General features: G+C 50.0%; 1 protein-coding gene across 7 annotated transcripts in view; it reads left to right on the forward strand.

The window, feature by feature from the left end:
• The window catches only part of cyfip1 (cytoplasmic FMR1 interacting protein 1), a 123,075-nt gene that overhangs the window by 106,124 nt on the left and 2,793 nt on the right, over positions 1-14,158 (forward strand). The gene's annotated exons all lie outside the window — the stretch shown is intronic.

Below are 14,158 nucleotides of genomic sequence, written 5' to 3' on the forward strand. Positions count from 1 at the left end.
TTACACTGCTCTGTATAGAGGGGGGATCTCTGAGGGGTTTATACTGCTCTGCTCTGTATAGATGAGACAACCTCATATCATATTAGTTAGTATATTCATATATCTAGATGAGACAACCACATATCACAGTAGTTAGTATATCCATATATCTAGGTGAGACAACCACATATCACAGTAGTTAGTATATTCATATATCTAGGTGAGACAACCACATATCACAGTAGTTAGTATATTCATCTTCAGATAGCTAGGTGGACAACCACATATCACAGTAGTTAGTATATTCAGATAGCTAGGTGGACAACCACATATCACAGTAGTTAGTATATTCAGATAGCTAGGTGGACAACCACATATCACAGTAGTTAGTATATCCATATATCTAGGTGAGACAACCACATATCACAGTAGTTAGTATATTCAGATAGCTAGGTGAGACAACCACATATCACAGTTAGTATATTCAGATAGCTAGGTGGGACAACCACATATCACAGTAGTTAGTATATTCAGATAGCTAGGTGAGACAACCACATATCACAGTAGTTAGTATATTCAGATAGCTAGGTGAGACAACCACATATCACAGTAGTTAGTATATTCAGATAGCTAGGTGGGACAACCACATATCACAGTAGTTAGTATATTCAGATATCTAGGTGAGACAACCACATATCACAGTAGTTAGTATATTCAGATAGCTAGGTGGACAACCACATATCACAGTAGTTAGTATATTCAGATAGCTAGGTGAGACAACCACATATCACAGTAGTTAGTATATTCAGATATCTAGGTGGACAACCACATATCACAGTAGTTAGTATATTCAGATAGCTAGGTGGGACAACCACATATCACAGTAGTTAGTATATCCATATATCTAGGCGAGACAACCACATATCACAGTAGTTAGTATATTCATATATCTAGGTGAGACAACCACATATCACAGTAGTTAGTATATTCATCTTCAGATAGATAGGTGGGACAACCACATATCACAGTAGTTAGTATATTCAGATAGCTAGCTGGGACAACCACATATCACAGTAGTTAGTATATTCAGATAGCTAGGTGGGACAACCACATATCACAGTAGTTAGTATATTCAGATAGCTAGGTGGGACAACCTCATATCACAGTTAGTATATTCATATATCTAGATGAGACAACCTCATATCACAGTAGTTAGTATATTCATATATCTAGATGAGACAACCTCATATCACAGTATCACTCTCTGGAGAGAGAGGGAGAAAGAGGGCAAAGGAGTAGGGTAGTTCTGGAGAGAAAGAGGTCAAGGAGTAGGGTAGTTCTGGAGAGAAAGAGGTCAAGGAGTAGGGTAGTTCTGGAGAGAGAGGGAGAAAGAGGGCATAGGAGTAGGGTAGTTCTGGAGAGAAAGAGATCAAGGAGTAGGGTCGTTCTGGAGAGAAGAGGTCAAGGAGTAGGGTAGTTCTGGAGAGAGAGGGAGAAAGAGGTCAAGGAGTAGGGTAGTTCTGGAGAGAGGGAGAAAGAGGGCATAGGAGTAGGGTAGTTCTGGAGAGAAAGAGGTCAAGGAGTAGGGTAGTTCTGGAGAGAGAGGGAGAAAGAGGGCATAGGAGTAGGGTAGTTCTGGAGAGAAAGAGGTCAAGGAGTTATATACCCAGCCCGGGTTATATACCCAGGTTATACAGGTTATATACCCAGCCCAGTGGAGACCGTCCATGAAACACTGCCTGGAAAATACAACACAGGTTATATACCCAGCCCAGTGGAGACAGTCCCCGACACACAGGTTATATACCCAGCCCAGTGGAGACAGTCCCCGAAACACAGGTTATATACCCAGCCCAGTGGAGACAGTCCCCAAAACACAGGTTATATACCCAGCCCAGTGGAGACAGTCCCCGAAACACTGCCTGGAAAATACAACACAGGTTATACACCCAGCCCAGTGGAGACAGTCCCGACACACAGGTTATATACCCAGCCCAGTGGAGACAGTCCCGACACACAGGTTATATACCCAGCCCAGTGGAGACAGTCCCGACACACAGGTTATACACCCAGCCCAGTGGAGACAGTCCCGACACACAGGTTATACACCCAGCCCAGTGGAGACAGTCCCCGACACACAGGTTATATACCCAGCCCAGTGGAGACAGTCCCGACATACAGGTTATATACCCAGCCCAGTGGAGACAGTCCCGACACACAGGTTATACACCCAGCCCAGTGGAGACAGTCCCGACACACAGGTTATATACCCAGCCCAGTGGAGACAGTCCCTGAAATGCCGTCGCAATCACCGCTCTCTCTCAATTCAATTTCAATTTAAGGGGCTCTCTTTCTCTCCCACTACTCTCTCTTCTTCTATCCTATCATCTCTCCCTTCTGCTAAATCCTTCTCCCTTCTGTCTCCTGATTCTGCCTCTTCGGCCCTACTCTCCTCCCTTTCCACATCCTATGACTCGCACGGTCCCCTCTCCTCCCGGCCGGGTCAGCCCCTCCTGCTCCGAGTAACTCATTGTGAGCTAACAGAACAGGACGGGGGGGCAGCTGAGTGAAAATCTAGGAAAACTAAACTTTCAGAGGACCTATCATCCTTCCAGTCCCGTATCTGGTGCTTAAGCCACTTTCTAATACTATACATTTGAAACTTCTGCCTCTAACCCTATTTTCCTCCTCTTCCTCCATCCTTAATCCTCCACCCCCCCAACTCCCTCTCAGTGGACTACTGTCAACCACTTTATCAATCGCTCCTCACTCAGCCTATTGAGTCGACTGGTCTCACTCACTCTGTCTATTGAGTCCACTGGTCTCACTCACTCTGTCTATTGAGTCCACTGGTCTCATTCACTAAGCCTGTTGAGTCAACTGGTCTCACTCACTCAGCCTATTGAGTCCACTGATCTCACTCACTCAGCCTATTGAGTCCACTGATCTCACTCACTCAGCCTATTGAGTCCACTGATCTCACTCACTCAGCCTATTGAGTCCACTGGTCTCACTCACTAAGCCTATTGAGTCCACTGGTCTCAGCCTGTTGAGTCCACTGGTCTCACTCACTCAGCCTATTGAGTCCACTGGTCTCAGCCTATTGAGTCCACTGATCTCACTCACTCAGCCTATTGAGTCCACTGATCTCACTCACTCAGCCTATTGAGTCCACTGGTCTCACTCACTCTGTCTATTGAGTCCACTGGTCTTATTCACTAAGCCTGTTGAGTCCACTGGTCTCACTCACTCAGCCTATTGAGTCCACTGGTCTCACTCACTCAGCCTATTGAGTCCACTGGTCTCAGCCTATTGAGTCCACTGGTCTCACTCACTCAGCCTATTGAGTCCACTGGTCTCAGCCTATTGAGTCCACTGGTCTCACTCACTCAGCCTATTGAGTCCACTGGTCTCAGCCTGTTGAGTCCACTGGTCTCAGCCTATTGAGTCCACTGGTCTCACTCACTCAGCCTATTGAGTCCACTGGTCTCACTCACTCAGCCTATTGAGTCCACTGGTCTCACTCACTCAGCCTATTGAGTCCACTGGTCTCACTCACTCAGCCTATTGAGTCCACTGGTCTCAGCCTATTGAGTCCACTGGTCTCACTCACTCAGCCTATTGAGTCCACTGGTCTCAGCCTATTGAGTAGACTGGTCTCACTCACTCAGCCTGTTGAGTCCACTGATCTCACTCACTCAGCCTGTTGAGTCCACTGGTCTCAGCCTATTGAGTAGACTGGTCTCACTCACTCTGTCTATTGAGTCCACTGGTCTCATTCACTAAGCGTGTTGAGTCCACTGGTCTCACTCACTCAGCCTATTGAGTCCACTGGTCTCACTCACTCAGCCTATTGAGTCCACTGGTCTCACTCACTCAGCCTATTGAGTCCACTGAACTCACTCACTCAGCCTATTGAGTCGACTGGTCTCAGCCTATTGAGTCCACTGGTCTCAGCCTATTGAGTCCACTGGTCTCACTCACTCAGCCTATTGAGTCCACTGGTCTCAGCCTATTGAGTCCACTGGTCTCACTCACTCAGTCTATTGAGTCCACTGGTCTCAGCCTATTGAGTAGACTGGTCTCACTCACTCAGCCTGTTGAGTCCACTGGTCTCACTCACTCAGCCTATTGAGTCCACTGATCTCACTCACTCAGCCTGTTGAGTCCACTGGTCTCAGCCTATTGAGTAGACTGGTCTCACTCACTCTGTCTATTGAGTCCACTGGTCTCATTCACTAAGCGTGTTGAGTCCACTGGTCTCACTCACTCAGCCTATTGAATCCACTGGTCTCAATCACTCAGCCTATTGAGTCCACTGGTCTCACTCACTCAGCCTGTTGAGTCCACTGATCTCACTCACTCAGCCTATTGAGTCGACTGGTCTCAGCCTATTGAGTCCACTGGTCTCAGCCTATTGAGTCCACTGCTCTCACTCACTCAGCCTATTGAGTCCACTGATCTCACTCACTCAGCCTATTGAGTCGACTGGTCTCAGCCTAGAGTCCACTGGTCTCAGCCTATTGAGTAGACTGGTCTCACTCACTCAGCCTGTTGAGTCCACTGGTCTCAGCCTATTGAGTAGACTGGTCTCACTCACTCGGCCTATTGAGTCCACTGGTCTCAGCCTGTTGAGTCCACTGGTCTCATTCACTCAGCCTGTTGAGTCCACTGGTCTCACTCACTCAGCCTATTGAGTCCACTGATCTCACTCACTCAGCCTATTGAGTCCACTGATCTCACTCACTCAGCCTATTGAGTCCACTGGTCTCACTCACTCTGTCTATTGAGTCCACTGGTCTTATTCACTAAGCCTGTTGAGTCCACTGGTCTCACTCACTCAGCCTATTGAGTCCACTGGTCTCACTCACTCAGCCTATTGAGTCCACTGGTCTCAGCCTATTGAGTCCACTGGTCTCACTCACTCAGCCTATTGAGTCCACTGGTCTCACTCACTCAGCCTATTGAGTCCACTGGTCTCACTCACTCAGCCTATTGAGTCCACTGGTCTCAGCCTATTGAGTCCACTGGTCTCACTCACTCAGCCTATTGAGTCCACTGGTCTCACTCACTCAGCCTATTGAGTCCACTGGTCTCACTCACTCAGCCTATTGAGTCGACTGGTCTCAGCCTAGAGTCCACTGGTCTCAGCCTATTGAGTAGACTGGTCTCACTCACTCAGCCTGTTGAGTCCACTGGTCTCAGCCTATTGAGTAGACTGGTCTCACTCACTCGGCCTATTGAGTCCACTGGTCTCAGCCTGTTGAGTCCACTGGTCTCATTCACTCAGCCTGTTGAGTCCACTGGTCTCACTCACTCAGCCTATTGAGTCCACTGGTCTCACTCACTCTGTCTATTGAGTCCACTGGTCTTATTCACCAAGCCTGTTGAGTCCACTGGTCTCACTCACTCAGCCTATTGAGTCCACTGGTCTCACTCACTCAGCCTATTGAGTCCACTGGTCTCAGCCTATTGAGTCCACTGGTCTCACTCACTCAGCCTATTGAGTCCACTGGTCTCACTCACTCAGCCTATTGAGTCCACTGGTCTCACTCACTCAGCCTATTGAGTCCACTGGTCTCAGCCTATTGAGTCCACTGGTCTCACTCACTCAGCCTATTCAGTCCACTGGTCTCACTCACTCAGCCTATTGAGTCCACTGGTCTCACTCACTCAGCCTATTGAGTCCACTGGTCTCAGCCTGTTGAGTCCACTGGTCTCACCCACTCAGCCTATTGAGTCCACTGGTCTCAGCCTATTGAGTCCACTGGTCTCACTCACTCAGCCTATTGAGTCCACTGGTCTCACTCACTCAGCCTATTGAGTCCACTGGTCTCACTCACTCAGCCTATTGAGTCCACTGGTCTCACTCACTCAGCCTATTGAGTCCACTGGTCTCATCCTATTGAGTCCACTGGTCTCACTCACTCAGCCTATTGAGTCCACTGGTCTCAGCCTATTGAGTAGACTGGTCTCACTCACTCAGCCTGTTGAGTCCACTGGTCTCACTCACTCAGCCTATTGAGTCCACTGATCTCACTCACTCAGCCTGTTGAGTCCACTGGTCTCAGCCTATTGAGTAGACTGGTCTCACTCACTCAGCCTATTGAGTCGACTGGTCTCAGCCTATTGAGTCGACTGGTCTCAGCCTATTGAGTCCACTGGTCTCACTCACTCAGCCTATTGAGTCCACTGGTCTCAGCCTATTGAGTCCACTGGTCTCACTCACTCAGCCTATTGAGTCCACTGGTCTCACTCACTCAGCCTGTTGAGTCCACTGATCTCACTCACTCAGCCTATTGAGTCGACTGGTCTCAGCCTATTGAGTCCACTGGTCTCAGCCTATTGAGTCCACTGCTCTCACTCACTCAGCCTATTGAGTCCACTGATCTCACTCACTCAGCCTATTGAGTCGACTGGTCTCAGCCTAGAGTCCACTGGTCTCAGCCTATTGAGTAGACTGGTCTCACTCACTCAGCCTGTTGAGTCCACTGGTCTCAGCCTATTGAGTAGACTGGTCTCACTCACTCGGCCTATTGAGTCCACTGGTCTCAGCCTGTTGAGTCCACTGGTCTCATTCACTCAGCCTGTTGAGTCCACTGGTCTCACTCACTCAGCCTATTGAGTCCACTGATCTCACTCACTCAGCCTATTGAGTCCACTGATCTCACTCACTCAGCCTATTGAGTCCACTGGTCTCACTCACTCTGTCTATTGAGTCCACTGGTCTTATTCACTAAGCCTGTTGAGTCCACTGGTCTCACTCACTCAGCCTATTGAGTCCACTGGTCTCACTCACTCAGCCTATTGAGTCCACTGGTCTCAGCCTATTGAGTCCACTGGTCTCACTCACTCAGCCTATTGAGTCCACTGGTCTCACTCACTCAGCCTATTGAGTCCACTGGTCTCACTCACTCAGCCTATTGAGTCCACTGGTCTCAGCCTATTGAGTCCACTGGTCTCACTCACTCAGCCTATTGAGTCCACTGGTCTCACTCACTCAGCCTATTGAGTCCACTGGTCTCACTCACTCAGCCTATTGAGTCCACTGGTCTCAGCCTGTTGAGTCCACTGGTCTCACCCACTCAGCCTATTGAGTCCACTGGTCTCAGCCTATTGAGTCCACTGGTCTCACTCACTCAGCCTATTGAGTCCACTGGTCTCACTCACTCAGCCTATTGAGTCCACTGGTCTCACTCACTCAGCCTATTGAGTCCACTGGTCTCATCCTATTGAGTCCACTGGTCTCACTCACTCAGCCTATTGAGTCCACTGGTCTCAGCCTATTGAGTAGACTGGTCTCACTCACTCAGCCTGTTGAGTCCACTGGTCTCACTCACTCAGCCTATTGAGTCCACTGATCTCACTCACTCAGCCTGTTGAGTCCACTGGTCTCAGCCTATTGAGTAGACTGGTCTCACTCACTCAGCCTATTGAGTCGACTGGTCTCAGCCTATTGAGTCGACTGGTCTCAGCCTATTGAGTCCACTGGTCTCACTCACTCAGCCTATTGAGTCCACTGGTCTCAGCCTATTGAGTCCACTGGTCTCACTCACTCAGCCTATTGAGTCCACTGGTCTCAGCCTATTGAGTAGACTGGTCTCACTCACTCAGCCTGTTGAGTCCACTGGTCTCACTCACTCAGCCTATTGAGTTTCTGATCTCACTCACTCAGCCTGTTGAGTCCACTGGTCTCAGCCTATTGAGTAGACTGGTCTCACTCACTCTGTCTATTGAGTCCACTGGTCTCATTCACTAAGCGTGTTGAGTCCACTGATCTCACTCACTCAGCCTATTGAGTCCACTGGTCTCACTCACTCAGCCTATTGAGTCCACTGGTCTCACTCACTCAGCCTGTTGAGTCCACTGATCTCACTCACTCAGCCTATTGAGTCGACTGGTCTCAGCCTATTGAGTCCACTGGTCTCAGCCTATTGAGTCCACTGGTCTCACTCACTCAGCCTATTGAGTCCACTGATCTCACTCACTCAGCCTATTGAGTCGACTGGTCTCAGCCTAGAGTCCACTGGTCTCAGCCTATTGAGTAGACTGGTCTCACTCACTCAGCCTGTTGAGTCCACTGGTCTCAGCCTATTGAGTAGACTGGTCTCACTCACTCAGCCTATTGAGTCCACTGGTCTCAGCCTATTGAGTAGACTGGTCTCACTCACTCAGCCTATTGTGTCGACTGGTCTCAGCCTGTTGAGTCCACTGGTCTCATTCACTCAGCCTGTTGAGTCCACTGGTCTCATTCACTCAGCCTATTGAGTCCACTGGTCCCACTCATTCAGCCTATTGAGTCCACTGGTCTCATTCACTCAGCCTATTGAGTCCACTGGTCTCACTCACTCAGCCTATTGAGTCCACTGGTCTCACCCACTCAGCCTATTGAGTCCACTGGTCTCACTCACTCAGCCTGTTGAGTCCACTGGTCTCATTCACTCAGCCTGTTGAGTCCACTGGTCTCACCCACTCAGCCTATTGAGTCCACTGGTCTCATTCACTCAGCCTATTGAGTCGACTGGTCTCAGCCTATTGAGTCCACTGGTCTCAGCCTATTGAGTCCACTGGTCTCAGCCTATTGAGTCCACTGGTCTCATTCACTCAGCCTATTGAGTGCACTGGTCTCATTCACTCAGCCTGTTGAGTCCACTGGTCTCAGCCTGTTGAGTCCACTGGTCTCATTCACTCAGCCTATTGAGTGCACTGGTCTCATTCACTCAGCCTATTGAGTCCACTGGTCTCACTCACTCAGCCTATTGAGTCCACTGGTCTCATTCACTCAGCCTATTGAGTCGACTGGTCTCAGCCTATTGAGTCGACTGGTCTCAGCCTATTGAGTCCACTGGTCTCACTCACTCAGCCTATTGAGTCCACTGGTCTCAGCCTATTGAGTCCACTGGTCTCACTCACTCAGCCTATTGAGTCCACTGGTCTCAGCCTATTGAGTAGACTGGTCTCACTCACTCAGCCTGTTGAGTCCACTGGTCTCACTCACTCAGCCTATTGAGTCCACTGATCTCACTCACTCAGCCTATTGAGTCCACTGGTCTCAGCCTATTGAGTCCACTGGTCTCACTCACTCAGCCTATTGAGTCCACTGGTCTCAGCCTATTGAGTAGACTGGTCTCACTCACTCAGCCTGTTGAGTCCACTGGTCTCACTCACTCAGCCTATTGAGTCCACTGATCTCACTCACTCTGTCTATTGAGTCCACTGGTCTCATTCACTAAGCGTGTTGAGTCCACTGGTCTCACTCACTCAGCCTATTGAGTCCACTGGTCTCACTCACTCTGCCTATTGAGTCCACTGGTCTCACTCACTCAGCCTATTGAGTCCACTGGTCTCACTCACTCAGCCTATTGAGTCGACTGGTCTCAGCCTATTGAGTCCACTGGTCTCAGCCTATTGAGTCCACTGGTCTCACTCACTCAGCCTATTGAGTCCACTGGTCTCAGCCTATTGAGTCCACTGGTCTCACTCACTCAGCCTATTGAGTCCACTGATCTCACTCACTCAGCCTATTGAGTCGACTGGTCTCAGCCTAGAGTCCACTGGTCTCAGCCTATTGAGTAGACTGGTCTCACTCACTCAGCCTGTTGAGTCCACTGGTCTCAGCCTATTGAGTAGACTGGTCTCACTCACTCAGCCTATTGAGTCCACTGGTCTCAGCCTGTTGAGTCCACTGGTCTCATTCACTCAGCCTATTGAGTCCACTGGTCCCACTCATTCAGCCTATTGAGTCCACTGGTCTCATTCACTCAGCCTGTTGAGTCCACTGGTCTCACTCACTCAGCCTATTGAGTCCACTGGTCTCAGCCTATTGAGTCCACTGGTCTCACCCACTCAGCCTATTGAGTCCACTGGTCTCACTCACTCAGCCTGTTGAGTCCACTGGTCTCATTCACTCAGCCTGTTGAGTCCACTGGTCTCACCCACTCAGCCTATTGAGTCCACTGGTCTCATTCACTCAGCCTATTGAGTCGACTGGTCTCAGCCTATTGAGTCCACTGGTCTCAGCCTATTGAGTCCACTGGTCTCAGCCTATTGAGTCCACTGGTCTCATTCACTCAGCCTATTGAGTGCACTGGTCTCATTCACTCAGCCTGTTGAGTCCACTGGTCTCAGCCTATTGAGTCCACTGGTCTCAGCCTATTGAGTCCACTGGTCTCATTCACTCAGCCTGTTGAGTCCACTGGTCTCATTCACTCAGCCTATTGAGTGCACTGGTCTCATTCACTCAGCCTGTTGAGTCCACTGGTCTCAGCCTGTTGAGTTCACTGGTCTCATTGACTCAGCCTATTGAGTGCACTGGTCTCATTCACTCAGCCTATTGAGTCCACTGGTCTCATTCACTCAGCCTATTGAGTCGACTGGTCTCAGCCTATTGAGTCGACTGGTCTCAGCCTATTGAGTCGACTTGTCTCAGCCTATTGAGTCCACTGGTCTCAGCCTGTTGAGTCCACTGGTCTCATTCACTCAGCCTGTTGAGTCCACTGGTCTCATTCACTCAGCCTATTGAGTGCACTGGTCTCATTCACTCAGCCTGTTGAGTCCACTGGTCTCAGCCTATTGAGTCCACTGGTCTCACCCACTCAGCCTATTGAGTCCACTGGTCTCACTCACTCAGCCTGTTGAGTCCACTGGTCTCATTCACTCAGCCTATTGAGTCCACTGGTCTCATTCACTCAGCCTGTTAAGTCCACTGGTCTCAGCCTGTTGAGTCCACTGGTCTCAGCCTGTTGAGTCCACTGGTCTCACCCACTCAGCCTGTTGAGTCCACTGGTCTCAGCCTATTGAGTCCACTGGTCTCATTCACACAGAACTACCCTACACCATGCCCTCTTTCTCCAGAACTACCCTACTCCTTGACCTCTTTCTCTCCAGAACTACCCTACTCATTGACCTCTTTCTCTCCAGAACTACCCTACTCCTTGACCTCTTTATCTCCAGAACTACCCTACTCCTTGCCCTCTTTCTCCCTCTCTCTCCAGAACTACCCTACTCTTATGCCCTCTTTCTCCCTCTCTCTCCAGAACTACCCTACTCCTATGCCCTCTTTCTCTCCAGAACTACCCTACTCCTTGACCTCTTTCTCTCCAGAACTACCCTACTCCTTGACCTCTTTCTCTCCAGAACTACCCTACTCCTTGACCTCTTTCTCTCCAGAACTACCCTACTCCTTAACCTCTTTCTCTCCAGAACGACCCTACTCCTTGACCTCTTTCTCCCTCTCTCTCCAGAACTACCCTACTCCTTGACCTCTTTCTCCCTCTCTCTCCAGAACTGCCCTACTCCTTGCCCTCTTTCTCCCTCTCTCTCCAGAACTACCCTACTCCTTGACCTCTTTCTCCCTCTCTCTCCAGAACTGCCCTACTCCTTGCCCTCTTTCTCCCTCTCTCTCCAGAACTACCCTACTCCTTGACCTCTTTCCCCCTCTCTCTCCAGAACTACCCTACTCCTATGCCCTCTTTCTCCCTCTCTCTCCAGAACTACCCTACTCCTTTGCCCTCTTTCTCTCTCTCTCTCCAGAACTACCCTACTCCTATGCCCTCTTTCTCCCTCTCTCTCCAGAACTACCCTACTCCTTGACCTCTTTCTCCCTCTCTCCAGAACTACCCTACTCCTTGACCTCTTTCTCCCTCTCTCTCCAGAACTACCCTACTCCTTGACCTCTTTCTCCCTCTCTCTCCAGAACTACCCTACTCCTTGACCTCTTTCTCCCCAGAACTACCCTACTCCTATGCCCTCTTTCTCCCTCTCTCTCCAGAACTACCCTACTCCTTGACCTCTTTCTCTCCAGAACTACCCTACTCCTTGACCTCTTTCTCTCCAGAACTACCCTACTCCTTGACCTCTTTCTCTCCAGAACTACCCTACTCCTTGACCTCTTTCTCTCCAGAACTACCCTACTCCTTGACCTCTTTCTCTCCAGAACTACCCTACTCCTTGACCTCTTTCTCCCTCTCTCTCCAGAACTACCCTACTCCTTGACCTCTTTCCCCCTCTCTCTCCAGAACTACCCTACTCCTATGCCCTCTTTCTCCCTCTCTCTCCAGAACTACCCTACTCCTTTGCCCTCTTTCTCTCTCTCTCTCCAGAACTACCCTACTCCTATGCCCTCTTTCTCCCTCTCTCTCCAGAACTACCCTACTCCTTGACCTCTTTCTCCCTCTCTCCAGAACTACCCTACTCCTTGACCTCTTTCTCCCTCTCTCTCCAGAACTACCCTACTCCTTGACCTCTTTCTCCCTCTCTCTCCAGAACTACCCTACTCCTTGACCTCTTTCTCCCCAGAACTACCCTACTCCTATGCCCTCTTTCTCCCTCTCTCTCCAGAACTACCCTACTCCTTGACCTCTTTCTCTCCAGAACTACCCTACTCCTTGACCTCTTTCTCTCCAGAACTACCCTACTCCTTGACCTCTTTCTCTCCAGAACTACCCTACTCCTTGACCTCTTTCTCTCCAGAACTACCCTACTCCTTGACCTCTTTCTCTCCAGAACTACCCTACTCCTTGACCTCTTTCTCCCTCTCTCTCCAGAACTACCCTACTCCTTGACCTCTTTCTCCCTCTCTCTCCAGAACTGCCCTACTCCTTGCCCTCTTTCTCCCTCTCTCTCCAGAACTACCCTACTCCTTGCCCTCTTTCTCCCTCTCTCTCCAGAACTACCCTACTCCTTGACCTCTTTCTCCCTCTCTCTCAAGAACTACCCTACACCATGCCCTCTTTCTCCATCTCTCTCCAGAACTACCCTACTCCTATGCCCTCTTTCTCCCCAGAACTACCCTTCTCCTTGACCTCTTCTCCCTCTCTCTCCAGAACTACCCTACTCCTTGACCTCTTTCTCCCTCTCTCTCCAGAACTGCCCTACTCCTTGCCCTCTTTCTCCCTCTCTCTCCAGAACTACCCTACTCCTTGCCCTCTTTCTCCCTCTCTCCCCAGAACTACCCTACTCCTTTGCCCTCTTTCTCCCTCTCTCTCCAGAACGACCCTACTCCTTTGCCCTCTTTCTCCCTCTCTCTCCAGAACTACCCTACTCCTTGACCTCTTTCTCCCTCTCTCCAGAACTACCCTACTCCTTGACCTCTTTCTCCCGCTCTCTCCAGAACTACCCTACTCCTTGACCTCTTTCTCCCTCTCTCTCCAGAACTACCCTACTCCTTGACCTCTTTCTCCCTCTCTCTCCAGAACTACCCTACTCCTTGCCCTCTTTCTCCCTCTCTCTCCAGAACTACCCTACTCCTTGACCTCTTTCTCCCTCTCTCTCCAGAACTACCCTACTCCTTGACCCCTTTCTCCCTCTCTCTCCAGAACTCCCCTACACCATGCCCTCTTTCTCCGTCTCTCTCCATAACTACCCTACTCCTATGCCCTCTTTCTCCCCAGAACTACCCTACTCCTTTGCCCTCTTTCTCCCTCTCTCTCCAGAACTACCCTACTCCTTTGCCCTCTTTCTCCCTCTCTCTCCAGAACTACCCTACTCCTTGACCTCTTTCCCCCTCTCTCTCCAGAACTACCCTACTCCTATGCCCTCTTTCTCCCTCTCTCTCCAGAACTACCCTACTCCTTTGCCCTCTTTCTCTCTCTTTCTCCAGAACTACCCTACTCCTATGCCCTCTTTCTCCCTCTCTCTCCAGAACTACCCTACTCCTTGACCTCTTTCTCCCTCTCTCCAGAACTACCCTACTCCTTGACCTCTTTCTCCCCAGAACTACCCTACTCCTTGACCTCTTTCTCTCCAGAACTACCCTACTCCTTGACCTCTTTCTCTCCAGAACTACCCTACTCCTTGACCTCTTTCTCTCCAGAACTACCCTACTCCTTGACCTCTTTCTCCCTCTCTCTCCAGAACTACCCTACTCCTTGACCTCTTTCTCCCTTTCTCTCCAGAACTGCCCTACTCCTTGCCCTCTTTCTCCCTCTCTCTCCAGAACTACCCTACTCCTTGCCCTCTTTCTCCCTCTCTCTCCAGAACTACCCTACTCCTTGCCCTCTTTCTCCCTCTCTCTCCAGAACTACCCTACTCCTTGACCTCTTTCTCCCTCTCTCTCCAGAACTACCCTACACCATGCCCTCTTTCTCCATCTCTCTCCAGAACTACCCTACTCCAATGCCCTCTTTCTCCCCAGAACTACCCTACTCCTTTGCCCTCTTTCTCCCTCTCTCTCCAGAAC

The sequence above is a fragment of the Oncorhynchus mykiss genome, chromosome 1, assembly GCF_057628025.1.
Source record: "Oncorhynchus mykiss isolate SJ-2025 chromosome 1, ASM5762802v1, whole genome shotgun sequence".
Lineage (NCBI taxonomy): Eukaryota > Metazoa > Chordata > Actinopteri > Salmoniformes > Salmonidae > Oncorhynchus > Oncorhynchus mykiss.